Source organism: Hyperolius riggenbachi, chromosome 8 (genome assembly GCF_040937935.1).
Source record: "Hyperolius riggenbachi isolate aHypRig1 chromosome 8, aHypRig1.pri, whole genome shotgun sequence".
Lineage (NCBI taxonomy): Eukaryota > Metazoa > Chordata > Amphibia > Anura > Hyperoliidae > Hyperolius > Hyperolius riggenbachi.
The window spans coordinates 13,914,118-13,930,585 of NC_090653.1; positions in this window are offsets into that span (position 1 = coordinate 13,914,118).

Consider the following 16,468-nt stretch of genomic DNA (forward strand, 5'->3'; position numbering starts at 1 on the left):
GCTACTGTTTGTTTGTTGTTGGCTAGACAGAATACCGTGTGTTTAACCGTTTTATTCGCAGGATTAGTCAGTCAGTTAGTGGGCCCCACGGTCCCATGATAACCGCGGTGGTGGCAGTTTACTCTGAACCAGTGGGTGAAGTGGTAATCACCCGTGTCTCACAGGCTCCCTTCTGAGTTGTCTGCGGCTAATTCTTAACGGTTCCTGCGCATTGACTGCGACCAGAGTTCGCACGATCTGTGCGCTGGCACCGTTTAGAAGGCTAAGTGCGGTCAGCCACTGAGGGCTCCTGTGACAGTGTTAGGCAGCGGTTGGACCTGTGTTGTGCTGAAAGTATCTGCGATAGCGCTAGCGCTATCGAGAAACGAACTAATTCGTTGGTGTAGCTGGAAGGCAATATATTTTTTATATATACAGAGAGACTGTGTAGCCAGTACCCCTTCCCCAAAGTTTTATTTTATTTGGCATGGAAATGTCCGGGAACTACCAGAACATGTGCCTAGCAGACCTGGAAAATCTTTCCGAAGAGAGGGGCATTGGCATCCTCCGCAAGACAAAACGGGACCTGATAGCAGACTTGTCCAGATGGGATACCCAGCAACTGCGGGAGCCGGGAGTGTCCGCTGAGGTGGATACCAGCCCATCTGACAATCGAGGGGAACCAGAGACTGAGACTCCTGACCGTACAGAGGTTGTGCATCCTGAGGGCCCTGCATCAACAGTTACGCCGGAGAATGTCAGTGTGGACCCCAATCCCAGAGTTTCTGACAGTACTCGCCTGGAACTGGCCAGTACTGGACTGTCCATGGGTGCTGACCCGGTAATGCAGCAGGCATTACAAAAGCTGATGGAGACTGACCTGGACAAGTACATGCAGTACATGGAAGCACGAGAGGAACGGGAACGCCAATCTGCAGAACGCAAAGCTGCTGCTGCTGAACGCCACGCGGAGAGGGATGCCGCTGAGCGAGAACGGGAGCGCCAATCTGCCGAGGCGCGGGAGAGACGACAGCATGAGCTCAACATGGCAAAGGTTCAACAGGCCAGCCGGAGTTCACCGCCCAGCCTCCCTGCCGAAGGAGCTGCAGCATCCGTAAGTGCAAAATTTAAATTTGCTAATATTGAAAAAGACACTGACATTGACTTGTTTTTGCGGTCTTTTGAAAAAGCATGCCGTCAGTATCGTCTGTCCCAAGACCAGTGGGCCAGACATCTGACACCTTTGCTGCGCTACAAAGCGCTTGATGCTTTCGCAGAATTGCCTGCGGAAAAGGATAATGATTATGATGCTATAAAAGACGCTATCATTACTAAGTACCAGCTGACGCCAGAAGCCTATCGGAAAAAGTTTAGGGCCTGGCAGAAAAAGCCTTCTGATTCGTACCGAGATGTGGCCAGCAGCTTGCTCACCACACTGCGGCAGTGGACTCTAGGCCTCACCAAAGGGTCTTATGATGTCCTGGAGGACTTGATAGTCCTGGAACAATTTCTGAACATTTGCCCTGCTGATGTACGACAGTTTGTGTTAGAACGCAGGCCGGCTTCAGCCACTGTCGCTGCAGACCTTGCTGAGACTTTTGCAACTACCCGGGTGGCTGATACACGCAGAACTGTCCCATCCAGCTGGAGAGGAGGTCAGCCCAATACCTCGGCAGACCCTCCTGCCCCTGTGAGCCGTCCGCCACAGAGGCCACCCAACGCAGCTGCTGCACCCAGGCCTGCAGCACCTGGAGAGGTCACCTGTCACTACTGCCGCCAGCCCGGACACATGAAATTCGACTGTCCGGAGCGGAGACAGACACCACCAGCACCTGGATCATCTGCATCACCTGCACCTCACCCACAGCAGAGGCAACCCGCCAGCGAACCACAGCCTGGATCATCCGATTTTGTCCTGTTTGCCCGCGGAAAGGAAATCCGCGACCGAACCGACCAGCAGCAACTTGTTAGAGTGAACGGCAAAGTTGTCACCGGATTCCGAGACACCGGAGCTGACATCACGTTAGTTCACTCACACCTTGTGCCAAAGGAGAGCATCAGCTCCAGCCGATCCCTTGCCCTTACTGGAGTAGAAGGCACCCTTTTTCACATAGCCCACGCCAGAGTGAAGCTGGATTGGGGAGTGGGAGGGGTCCAAGAAAGGGTTGTTGGGGTTATGAAGGATCTCCCAGTCCCTGTGTTGCTAGGGACTGATTTGGGCAAGCTTGTGTCCTACTATGAACCTGCCACGACCGCCTTGTCGCTCACGGAAGGAGACGGACTCTCCACCCACCACCAGGTACTTTATACACTTGGGGGAGCACCAGGGGGAGGTGGGTTGAATGTGCCCAGTTCAAGGGTACCAGGTTCAATAGTGCCTGCTTCAAAGGCACCTGAGTTTGAGGTACAGACTGTCTGTTGTGATGATGCTGTAACTGTACCTGAGTCTCCTGTACAACCTGTCTGTAATGAAAAAATGTCTATACCTGTCAATGTCATTACTGCATGCAATGATGATCTGAGTAATGTCCGTCTGTGCCATTCTGACAGTGTACCTGTGCTAGCAATACCGCGCAGCTGCACTGCTCAGAACCCGAGCTCAGAACAGGTGGAGGGGGTTCCGGCCTCCTCCCCCTCCTCTGACCGCAGGGATGAGACCTTTCAGCCGCTGGCCTCGTGTGACATGAGCCAGTTGGCTGAAACTGACAGCGCCGTATTCTCAGCCGCACTACAAAGTGACCCAAGCCTGGAGGTGCTCATGCAGCAAGCCGCTGAGCCCCTCGCAGACGGGGCCGCTTTCAAGGTGTACTGGGAAGGTGGGAGACTGTACAGTGAGTCTGCACAGCCCCCTACAGGTAGATCCCACGCGAATACCAAATGGCTTGTGGTCCCGAGTGCGTTCAGGGGACATGTGCTGAAATCCGCACATGGTAATCCTCTGACAGGGCACTCAGGGGTCCGCAAGACACTCGCCGGTATTCGGAACCAGTTTTATTGGCCCCGGATGAACAGGGATGTAGCCAACTACTGCAGGGCATGTGCCGTCTGTCAGGAGCTGGGAAGGTCCAGGGATTCCCGCGGGGTTCCCTTAGGTCCACAGCCACTCAGCAGGGGAACCCTGCGTGGGCTGGCTGTTGACCTAACCAACCCACTGCCCGTTGTCCGCAGTCCCGGCAGACACCACGTCCGACTGCAGTGGCGCAAACGCCCTGTCCAGAACGGTCCATGTTGGGTCAACCCTGAGGGTAGCCGACCGCGACCGGTCCAGGGGAACCGAGCCACAGGCTCCAATAGGTTTTCCCGCCGTACCGGCAACTCGAGGCCCGTCAGCCAGGTTAGCGGCGCCGCCACACATCTTGCGGATGAGTGGCTAAGCCACGGACAAGGGGGGGGGCTGTCACGGACGATTGCGGGGACGCAGGCGCGTCCTGGAACCGCCCGTGAAGAAAAGAACGATCGCACTCGATTCCTGCATCGATTGCGCTTCAAAACGGTACAATCTGGATTTATTGTGTAGGAGGTCTGCAGTCCTTTTCTTAGCAAAGAGAGCACCATTCCAAATGCTGGTTGGCCCTTTTGATATGCTAATGAGCCTGGGCCCAGAGAGTCCCTGGCTTCAAGCTGTGCTGATGGCCCATCCATCAGGTATAAGGTGACAAGCAGCTGGCAGGAAGACTGGCCCTGTGACTGCTGATCAAGCCAGAGGTGTAAACTCAAAGTTGTCTAAGCAGATTTCACATTCAGATGTTAATTGAAGGAGCCAACAGGGCCTTTCATAGACAAGAAGCAGACACAGCTGGACTCCAGTCAGGCTGACTCCGGCCTTAGCAGGAAGAAATGAATGTACAATATAATCTTTTGCCCATTTACAGAATACAATAAATAGGGTGGTTATGAGAGCGGTATCATTGGATCCGTAGGGTCATGCTGGATCTCTTGATACCAGTCGAGAGGGGCCCGGGGCCCCTACCACCCAGGTATGAATCTACTCAGGACCCTGATCTGATGCACTAGCCATGTCAGGTATCATATTAATCTGTATTTTCCTCCAAGTATGAAGCTGTTACCCCCCTAAATGTAACGTGTATGGTTCAGGAGTTACAGCAATTCATAAGTTTAGCTCTAAAATCTCTCAGAGGGAATGAACTGTCATTTGCTGGTAGCTCAGAGGGGGCTGGCATTGCCACACCCCCAAACCAGCTTCCTCAAAAGCACAGAGCCAGCAGGCGGGCTGTGTCCTCCACACTGAAACATCTTGCACTCATCAGATGCCAGCTTGAGGATATGCTGGCATCCACCTGGTCTGAACTCTGAACTCTGGACTTTGAAACCAAGGACTTTATGATTCTTCCCACAATAAGGACATCTTTCCAGGAACTAAGTATTTTTCTCCCTTCTTTTATTTTTCATACTGGCTATTACTGTTTTCATAATTGTTGATTTTCATAATTGTCTGTATATATTAATTATTTATATTGCGTGAATAAACGACTTTCCCCAAGTCATTCACTGTTTCGCTACCCTGCTTATCAGCACACACAGAAATGATCCCGGGTCTCTGAGGATACGCTACTGTTTGTTTGTTGTTGGCTAGACAGAATATCGTGTGTTTAACCGTTTTATTCGCAGGATTAGTCAGTCAGTTAGTGGGCCCCACGGTCCCATGATAACCGCGGTGGTGGCAGTTTACTCTGAACCAGTGGGTGAAGTGGTAATCACCCGTGTCTCACAGGCTCCCTTCTGAGTTGTCTGCGGCTAATTCTTAACGGTTCCTGCGCATTGACTGCGACCAGAGTTCGCACGATCTGTGCGCTGGCACCGTTTAGAAGGCTAAGTGCGGTCAGCCACTGAGGGCTCCTGTGACAGTTAATTAAGAATATTAAAGGACTTTTTTCGTGGTTATGTTTTTTGTTCAATTAAAATACTTTTTCTATGTGTTTGTGTGTTTATTTACTTTTAACTCTTAAAGGAAATGGGTAAGGGGTACTACAAGTACCTCTATACTCATTTCTCCTGGGAGGGGGGTGGGCATCTGGGGGACCCCTTTTTAAAGGGGACTCCCAGATGCCACCATGAACCCCTCCCCAGGAAATCGCGGCCTCCACCTCCACCGCCCATCGGAGGTGGAGAAGAGCCCCTTGTCCTTGGATTGGACAAGGGCTCGGAGGGGGAGGGGAAAGCTTGGCTGCCCCTCCCCTTCCGAGACCCCCCAATCCATGGACCATGCGGGCTGGTATAGTCAGGGTGCGGAGCCCCACGCGGCCGGTGCTCCGCATTCTGGCTATCCCAGTCTGCATGGGGGACAAGGGGTTAAAGAGGTCTGGGAGGGGGGACCCCACGTCGTTTTTTTTTTATATTTCCCACACTCAGAACGAAGTAAGTAAAACTCTTCCCACTTGGGGGAATCTATGAAAATAAAACACTATTGTTACCTGTGCAAAAAAAAACTGTCATTTTCCGCATTTAAAAGACATTTTCGCCCTTGAAACTTAAAAATCGATTTTCTCAAAAACTATAAGGTCTTTTTGAAAAAAAAAATTTTCCTCCTATTCCCACTGATCCCCTTAATATACCCTGTGAATTTGGTGTTCCTAAATTTTAAGCAGGCTTTGCTATTAACCGTTAAAGTCGGCGGGTTTTTAAATGTATATATTTTTCCTTTGAAACTTTAACATCGATTTTCTCAAAAACTATAAGGTCTTTTTGAAAAAATGTTTTTTCCTCTTATTCCTTCTGATCTCCTTAATATATTCTCCAAATTTGAGGCTCTTAGCACTTAAGGGGGCTTTGCTATTAACCCTTAAAGTCGGCGGCTTTTTTATATTATACGGGAGCGTAATATTACGCGATTACGGCAGACTGTGTAATTTCAATGGGAGTTTACTGTCTTACGCGTAATTTGTTACGCGTAAAACGTAACCCTACGATCTACGCGTAATTAATTACGCGTAATACCGTAACCTTACACGTAACGCTTACGGTGCATTTGTAGTGAATTACGATGCGTAATTACGCTAATGCGTAATTTCGGCCCAGCACTGGCTGTGCGTTATACTCGTATTTCCCTGCGTTAGAATGTTTGCACGCACTCAGTAATGTTTGTTTTTAAATGTGCCGCATGCGCCGTTTTCGGCCGACAATATGCGTCAAAAAGTATGCATCAAGAGACGCATAACGCAGTCCAATGTAACGTCCAACTTCAAAGCTAACATGCGTTGCGTTAGGGGCACGTTATGCAACCTTAACGTTGCATCAAACCAGGGCCGGATTAAGGCTGAATGGGGCCCTAAGCGGACTTACAGATTGGGCCCCCCACCCCTCTCCCACCTTCCCCCCTACCCCAGGCACACAGCCAACCAAGGAGCCAGCATCTAACCTCCTCTCTGCACTCCGAGAACCAGCTGTCACTACCTGAGCCTAAAACTAGGCACCCATGTCCAGATCCCTGGCATCCACCAGCTGGTCAGCCTTGTACAATCCAAGGTCAGTGGTCTCACAGGGTTCAGGCACTTCCTCCGGCTCCACCTCCTCCATCTTGGTCTCCACTTCTTTTTCCTACTTCTTGTGGACCTCAGTGGCCGGGACACTGGCCGGGATCTGGTGCACCATCATCTGAACAATGTCATTCAAGCCAACACTGTAGTCGAACAGTGTGTGGCTGTCCTCCATCTGCATCTCCATCCCGCGGTAGAAGAGCCACTGCCTCGATGCGCTCCCACAGCTCCTCCACCTTGGTCAGCTTGGACAGGTCGTCGATGCAGTGGTCTTCCTGCCATCCATGATGCGCGCCTGGATCCACATGATGGCAGTGGGACGAGCTCTGACTGGCGGCGAGGTGGATAACGGTAACCCCGGAGAACTCTGCTTTGACAGCTGCTCCTGTATGGATCTCCCGCCAGCCACACAGCGCACGGTTTATAGTTTTGTCGGGAAGTTCTCCAGGGCGCAGAGGATTGGTAGAGCTCGAGAAGGTGAGGCGGAGTCAGCTGTGTGCTCCCGTGCCTCAGAAATGGGGGAGGCAGTGTAGAGGCGTTTCCTAATACACAGCATAAGCGAGCTCTAATGCACTTGTATGCACAGTGCTGGGGAGGGCCCTTAGACTCTGACTGGGGCCCCAAGCTACTGCTTTGGTTGCCTGGTCAGTAATCCGGCCCTGCATCTAACGCAACGTCCAAGTGTGAAAGTGCCCTAATGGCTCGCTACAGAGCATTACAACTTGACACACAAATGATTCCCCACCCCCCTTTTCTGCCCACCAATAGAGCATTCTGTTGGTGGGCTCTGATCGCTGCTGCTTGATTTGGGTTTTTTTAATTATCTTTTTGTTGATAAATTTGTAATAAAAATGAGTATTTTCTTTTTATATCTTTTTTATATCCCCCTCCCTCCCCCCGCCAGCCAATCACAGCAATCAGCTATGATGGGCATCAGCAGGGCCGGATTTACCATAAGGCACGTGCCTACATACGCCTGATGATGGAAAGGCGGCTCACTACTCTACCCTAGTGCCTCCCTCCCTCCTTCCCTATGCAGAGTCCCAAAATGAGTGTAAATGAAATAGTCTCAGCATTCCACTGATGAGATCTTCCTTCAGTCGGGGGCACCTTAAGCTACTTAATACTGAGGGTAGCTCTGGCTACATTATACTAACAGGCACCTGTAGCTACCTAGCTATGAGGAGCATGGGAGCTAAGGGAGGAGTGACAGCTGGGCCAGCCAGCATACTTGCAGTGCATTTCAGCAGGAGTTTGTAGGTTCATGGAGGGTGATATCTAGGATGTAAGGACATCTGTGCCTATAGGCTCCTGTAATGTAAATCCGGGCCTGGGCATCAGCATATGAGAGCCGATCGCTCTCTGAGCCTCCGAGTGACACGGCTGTCCCCGGTACAGCGCTGCCTTAGATCGCAGTGCTGTACAATGTAAATAGATGGCGGTTTCGCAGTCTAACAGTCTCCTAGCATCGATCGCCTAGCATCAGTGTGTGCGATCTGCAAAGCCCCGCCCCAGGACTTAATGCCAGTTGGCGTTACGCGGTCCTGGGGCTGCCACCATCCGAACGCTGTTAGGTGGTCAGTTGAGGGCTAACAAAAGTAGATACACTCGCAAAGGTGGGTTGCAAAACCTGCAACCACCGTATGTCGCCTATGGAAAAGATACCATTCCTGCTCGGTACTCCAGGTCCTGCTGGATCTGGGGGTTGCACTCCTGGGGTCCTTACTGGCTGTGGATGGCATCACACCAGTGGGAAGGACACCTCCAAAAGAGGGGGACTAGGCAATATAGAAGGGTGGAGGCACCCTGGGATAAATCTATCAGGATATCTGTTGTGTACAATAGAACAAAATCAAAAATATAAAAATGAGATATCTTACCTCTCTGGATGACACAGCCCAGACAAACATGAGGGTTTGTATCAAGTAAGGTTGATTCAAGCATGATTTTAAAAGACAACGCGTTTCATGGGTCTTTGCCTGTTTCCTCAGGTCAATAAGAGTGCCTTCGACCATTCAGTTTAGAACTTGGACGCTTTTTTGGATCCTCTCTCTAGATCCAGAAGGAAAAGTTACCAAAGGCAACAACACGATACAGCTCCTCCGATCACTGTGGGGTAGCAGAACAAGGATTTACGCAGGGGCATAACAATGGCCACCACGACACCCCCAATCGGGTTCCGACCCAGGGGCTTGGAGGGGCCAGGCCCATTCCTGTATGTAATGCAGAGTAGCAGCTGCAGTGGAGCGTTATACATTGACTGTGTGACAGGCCCTCTTTCACCCTCTTCCGTGTAGCTCCTTGTCGCTCTGTGCAGGCCACTGAAAATAAGAAATATAGTAATTTAAACAGATGGCAATTACGTTTAAAGAGAAACCGTGACCAAGAATTGAACTTCATCCCAATCAGTAGCTGATACCCCCTTTTACATGAGAAATCTATTCCTTTTCACAAACAGACCATCAGGGGGCGCTGTATGGCTGATATTGTGGTGAAACCCCTCCCACAAGAAACTCTGAGGACTGTGGTACTTCTGGCAGTTTCCTGTCTGTGAACCCTGTTGCATTATGGGAAATAGCTGTTTACAGCTGTTTCCAACTGCCAAAAAAGCAAGCAGCAGCTACATCACCTGCTAGCAGTAAAAATGTCACCATGTGAATGTGATAAATGTGATGTCAGAATGTAAATCAGGGATTTAAAAGATTTTACAATGGGCAAACACTGACGAAATCATTTATGCATAATTATTGTAAAAAAATTGTATTACATTATTTTCACTGGAGTTCCTCTTTAAGGTCTAAGTATCATGAAACTCAAAGGTAAACTTTAAACACAACAGAAAACGATTGAATAGAAAGCATAAAAAGGCTGGTCTAATGTCATTTCGAGGCATATTTACACTTCTTTGCAGCCAAGCGGTCACAATGCGGCGAATCTAGTGGGGCAATTATGCGGAACAGGATTATAAGGAAAAAGCTGGTAAAAAAAACGAGACTTCAGAGTCTCTTTAATGATTCCTGAGCAAAGCCAGACTGAATGCTCAGTCGGGGATTTTATCAGGGCTGATAACAAGCAGGCTGAGCATTGAGGGGTGAAACAGAGAGCAGGGTAGGTGTTTTCTCTAATGTTCCCACTGATATATATGGTGAATACATGAGGGTGCTTTGTCTCTGGTTCACTTTAAATAGATCTGTACATTATTCCTGAAAGAGGGACAAATGAGGACGAAAGAGGGAAAGGGACTGGGTTCCCAAAGAGACACTGTCTTGTAAAAAAGGCACAGCTGGGAGCTGTGCTATCCAGGTAGATTTTTAATGAGCAGGATTGTGTGCTTAGCGCTATGGTGAATGAAGCATTGACTGTAATTCTGCTTTACAATAGGAGGTGCCAGCATCTCCCTGCCTGATCCCTCAGCATCTGCAGCACAATTCTGTATAGGAAAACACGTAAGCTTTGTCTCAGTCTGCTCTCCGGTTCTGTGATCTCTCCTCATCTGTGGCGGATTGGGATAAAATATCTTTTGATCTGAAGCCAGTTAAGACGTGTTTTCCCCCCTTTACATTGTTTAGCCGGATAGACTTAAAAATCGAAGCGAAAAGTAAACTTCATATCCCAGAGCTCCTTCCGCATTCATAGCGCTAAATGTCAATCCGGAGGAACGGAAGAGCAAATCATTTCCTCTGAGCCTTCGCCGCGCGTTTCCTCCTCTCTGATTTCCACCGAAAAAAGAAGAAGAAAATATAGATTTGCTCTAATTATCTATAATGTATGATATAATGTTTAATTATGTTTCAGATCCTTCAGCTAATTATACGCGATGGAAAAAAAGACAATAACAAATTAAAAAAAAAATCCTCTTGTTTTATACGTTGTAATAAAGCCTGTGTTCTTATAATCCAGTTTATGACATTTTTATGACAACTGCTGAAACCTCGCTGGGGATTGCAGAGAGGCGGCGAGAAGCCGCGATCCAACGAGCGGAACTTGATTAGTGTCGGAGGAATCGCCCGCCTTCTGAAGCCGTACTCCACCCGGAATTACACGAGATAAATAATTGTATGGATGGATTGTTTGTAGAGGTTGTGTTATCAATACTGGGGAGATGAGGCTGAACATTCTCAGTCCCTCTCTCTCTTAAGCCTAGTACACACATTCAATTTTGATTGGCCAATGATTTGCCAAAATTACAGCTTCCATGTAGTAGTTTGCTGGCACAATCTGCTTATAGTATTCAAAATCTGTTGGCCCTGATACTTCATGGAGATGGTAAAATTGGTCAATGATTATGCAATCAAAATCACATCTTACCACTGTCGCGAAAATCTTAAAATTTTAAATACATGTAAACACATGCAATTAAGAAGTACGTTCCTTTCAGAGTAAAATGAGCCATAAATTACTTTTCTCCTATGTTGCTGTCACTTACAGTAATTAGTAGAAATCTGACGTTACTGACCAATTTTGGACTAGCCCATCAGCGTATGGGGGGTTCTCCGGGTTTTCGTTATTTTTAAAAGCAGTTAGTAAGACTGCTTTCACAGTGGAACGTTACAGGCGCAGGTTAGAGCAGCCTGTAACGCTCCCCCAACTCACAGCAATGAAAAATCAATGGGCTGTTCACAGTGCCCACGTTGCGTTACATTGTAACGCAGCACGTCAAATAAAAGTGCTGCATGCTGTGCGTTATAGGCGGCTAAGCCGCGTTAGACTGTTTGCACATGCTCAGTAATCGGCCAGGCACATGGCTAATTAATATTCACTGCACTCAGTGACGTGCAGTGTTTACTTCCTGGAGCGCCGCTCTGTGCAGCGATTGGCCAGCGGGACCACGTGATGCCGCATGCGTCCAAAAGTACGCATCACGGCATCACAGGACGCATGAAGAGCCGCATAACGCGGCTCAATCTGACGTCCAGCTTCAACCCCACTATGCGTTGCGTTAGGAGCACGTTATGCAACCTTAACGTCCCATCTAACGCAACGTCCTAGTGGGGAAGAAGCCTAAATGGCAGTTGCTCCGTTCAACTGCCAAAAAAGTGTGCAGCGAGCAGGGAGGCTGGCCGGCATCTTTGTATTAATCTTTTTCAGGGAATGTCTTCATAAAGAATAAAGGCCATGCTGAGAATGCCCCATGAAGAGATGGACTATCCCAAAACCTGTTGGTAATGTCAAATTTCTACTAACTACTGTAAGTGACTGCAACATAGGAGAAAAGTAATGTACCAAATTCCAAAAACAACCGCCACTCACTGAACTGTATGCCAAAAATACTGCAACCAACCCATTAAAACTCCCAAACCCCTCCTAGTGCACACAAACACTCTCATTTCACACTTACATCAGATCTAGATCGGCCGATCCTTCAGCGCCAATACACTGATGAAGCCTACGTCATTGTAGGCGTAACGCGTATGTGGGCGGGACTCTAGGACGTTGGGCTGGAGGAACATCCTGAGTAGCACATGTGAGACCACTCTCGCGCTCTGATTGGGCCAGCCTGGGTGAATCAGACAGAGCACAGGTACCTGTGAACCGCGGGACGCCGCGGAAACTAACAAATTGACCGATAGAGCTGGCGCAAGAGAAGAAGGCATTCATCTGTGTGGAATGAGAGTGTGCTTGTGCACTAGGAGTACTCCTGTGTGGAATTGGCCCATGGCCTATATGTTTTTAGGGGTTTGGGAGTTTCAATGGGTTGGTTGCAGTAATTTTTCTAAAATAAAGTATTTTTGGCATACAGTTCAGTGAGTGGCGGTTGTTTTTGGAATTTGGTACTATTATATGAATTTCAACCAGCCTTCCCTTTGATTCTTTCTGAGGTGAACTGAGCCCCCCTTCAAGGGACCTGTGTACCTTTTTTTTTTTTTTGAAATTTTTGAGAAAAGTAATGTATGGCTCATTTTATTCTGGAAGAAATGTACTTCTTGTTTGTATGTGTTTTGCATTTTAAGATTTTTGCGACAGTTCCTCTTTAAGGGCCCCTTTCCACTAAAGCCTGGTACACACTTTAAATCAAGATTGGCCAACCACAGACCAATTGTACCACCTCCATGCAGTATGTGGGTAAACAGATGTTGAATACAACGGTGAGCGACCAATATCAGGTCTTTTGACAGACACATCCCGAGCTTGGAGGCTAGCGATGTGTTCTGTTGCAGTTGAGGGGATCAGCGGAAAACAGAGTGGATTTAATGGGGTGTGGGAGGGCATACATTTGAAAAGGTCGCAAGCTAATTTATATTATGATAAATAACAATTATGCCTACATATATCGATAAATAACAATTGTGCCCACATATATCGATAAATAACAATTGTGCCCACATATATCGATAAATAACAATTGTGCCCACATATATCGATAAATAACAATTGTTCCCACATATATCGATAAATAACAATTGTGCCCACATATAATGATAAATAACAATTATGCCTACATATATCGATAAATAACAATTGTGCCCACATATAATGATAAACAACAATTGTGCCCACATATAATGATAAATAACAATTGTGCCCACATATAATGATAAATAACAATTGTGCCCACATATAATGATAAATAACAATTGTGCCCACATATATCGATAAATAACAATTGTGCCCACATATAATGATAAATAACAATTGTGCCCACATATAATGATAAATAACAATTGTGCCCACATATAATGATAAATAACAATTGTGCCCACATATAATGATAAATAACAATTGCGCCCACATATAATGATAAATAACAATTGTGCCCACATATATCGATAAATAACAATTGTGCCCACATATAATGATAAATAACAATTGTGCCCACATATAATGATAAATAACAATTGCGCCCATTTTTGGCTGCGACTTTTTCAACTGCTCCTGTGGAAGGGGCCTTGTGATCAATATTGCTCGGGCATCGGGGTCGTTAAGGATCCAACAGCACGGATCCTTAACGACCTCGATGTCTGAGCAATATTGATAGTCTGCCGCTATACACACATAGCAATTGTCGGCTTAAAAGGTCATGGTTGGCCATCTAAGGCAACTGTTATCACATGTGTGTACATAGCTTAAAGAGACACTGAAGCGGAAAAAAAAATATGATATAGGATATAATGAATTGGTTGTGTACTATGAATAATTACTACAAGATTAGCAGCAAAGAAAATATTCTCATATTTTTATTTTCAGGTATATAGTGTTTTTTCTAACATTGCATTAGTCTCTAATATGTGCAGATTACACAACACTCAGCATTCAAAATGATTCTTTCAGAGCAGTCTGTGAACTAATGACCTCTCCTCTGCCAGAGAAAAAGACATTTGTTTACTTACAGTTGAGATAATAAAAGTCAGATAACAGCCCTCTCCACGACTTTGAAAGTCGTAGAGCTTAATGGCTTTTTTGCACCGAGATAACAACTGGAGTTTCTTAACTCTTCCTGTACTGGAAACAATTAGACTGATGTATCTGATCTTAATGTTTTATTTCTTAGCTGTACTACACATACAAATCATACTATCATACATTTTTTTTTCGCTTAAAGAGGAACTGTAACGCCAAAACGGCCCCTGGGGGGTACTCACCTCGGGTGGGGGAAGCCTCAGGATCCTAATGAGGCTTCCCACGCCGTCCTGCGTCCCTCGGGGGTCTCGCTGTAGCCCTCCGTGCAGTCCGGGCAGCGGTGACGTCATTATTTACCTTCCTGGCTCCTGCGCAGGCGCTCTGATGCCTCTCGGCGCCGAAGTAGGCGGAAATACCCGATCGCCGTCGGGTCTGCTCTACTGCGCAGGCGCAAGTTTCCGGCGCCTGCGCAGTAGAGCGGACCCGACGGAGATCGGGTATTTCCGTCTATTTCCGTGCCGAAAGTCGCCACAGCGCCCCCGCTGGAGCCAGCAAAGGTAAATATTGAAATGACAGTCGGCACAGTCGCCGGCTGTTCGGAGGGCTGCGGCGAGACCCCCGTGGGACAGAGGACGGCGTGGGAAGCCTCATTAGGATCCGGAGGCTTCCCCCACCCGAGGTGAGTACCCCCCAGGGGAGGTTTTTGTTGTTACAGAGTCTCTTTAAGTGTCTCTTTAAGTGTGTGGCTATCTCTGAAGATGACACCTGCTCACAAGGCTACCAATGTTATCATGTACAAGAAACAAGACAACATTTTCAGTGGATCCATGTTGCAGTGAGGTCCAACTGTCTTATTGGTGTTTGCCTTTTAGGTACCCGTTTTCACGTATAACTAGGAATCTTGATGTTCTCATTTGCTACATTACATTGGCTCTCTTTGTCTCCCTTTTTTTTTCTTGTTTACTAGCTACAAATTGCACTTTTAACCTGCACAGTGATTTACAGACTGGTGTTCTCCTTCCCATTTTAACTTCGGAGAGACTCCGCCTCTTTAAAATACTCTCTCTATACCAAGCAGTGGCGTAACTACAATTCATGGGTTGTGTTAAGCCGAAATGTGTCTAATTTCGCGTTTCCATAATTACGGATGCAAATTTTGCCGCTATGACGCAAATTTATTTCATAATTGCCATATAAATTGTCATATAAACAATAATTTGGAATTAAGTGTCATTTCCATTGCGTAATTTTGCGTTTCGTTGCAAGGTTGTGTTTGAACGTGAAAATTTGTTATTTAGAAAGAAAGAAAGTTATTTTAGTTTCGAAAATGGACGTAATTTCGTTTCTAAGGGCCCTTTTCCACTAGCACGTTTGCGCTGGCTGAATCGGAACGTCGCAAACCGCTAGCGATTTTACAATCGCTACGGTTTGCTTTTTAACATAGAAATCGCGGTAGGTCATTTCCACTACCGCGATTCATTTTTTACAGGAACACGAACGCGCGGCGGAACGATTATTGCCGCGATTTTGCTATGCAGTGCATAGCATAGCAAAATCGCGGCCGCAAACGTCGGGAAATCGCCGGTAATTTTTTTGCTTTGCGATTCAGCAATCGCTAGCGTTCAGCGTGAACGCTAGCGACTGCTGGTGGAAAAGGGCCCTAATAGTAATTTTGATAATTTAAGTAATTAGTAAACTCAGGAAAGTCACTCATTTGATTGCAATTACTGATAATGGCCCCTGCACGTGCTGTTGCTTAAACATATCAGGAGGCTCTACCTGCAGCCACTTCTAGGACAGGTGCTCTTTGTCAAGGTGCCCTTAGCGGTCAAGCATGCTGAGACACTTGGTTTTGAGCCTTGCCATATCTGATAATGCAAAGGTCCCTGCATGTGCTGTCACTTTAAACATATCAGGAGGCTCTATCTGCAGCCACTTCTAAGACAGGTGCTCTTTGTCAAGGTGCATTTAGCAGTCATGCATGCTGAGACACTTGGTTTTTGGCCCTTGCAATATCTGATAATGCAAAGGTCCCTGCACGTGCTGTCACTTTAAATGTATCAGGAGGCTCTGGACTGGAACACAATTTCGAGAATGGACGAATTTCTGCATTAAACACGAAATTCCGATTCCAATCCGTTACAGAAGCGAACGTAATTAAGAAAACCGATCGGCATTATGAAATTTCAACTTTATTTCACGTAATTCCGAGAAATTACATATTTCCTATGATGACCACAATTGTAATTTTATGAATTACGCAAAATTTAGGGTAATCGTAATTAGGTCATTACGCTCACCATTTTTCATGGGACCCCCAGCAAAGCTTTGATGCCCTGCCCCCAATGGTCACACCCCTTCCCATGCCTCCCCTTGGTGCCCTACATAGCCTGGGGGCCCATCTCACAAGGGTCATACAACAAGTGTGCCCATCATGATCTGCATACCTATAACACGCGTAGCCACAAAACTCCTGTTCTGATATAGTCCCCGGTATGGGAGGAAGGGACGGTTAGTGGTTGGGGCCCCCCACAGCTCTGGGTCCCCCTGCGATCGCAGGTGCTGCACCCCTCTAGTTACACCCCCTGATCACAAGTCATGCTATATCAGACCTTCCACCAGCTGTTTCTAGCGGTACGCAGATTTTGCAGTTTCTG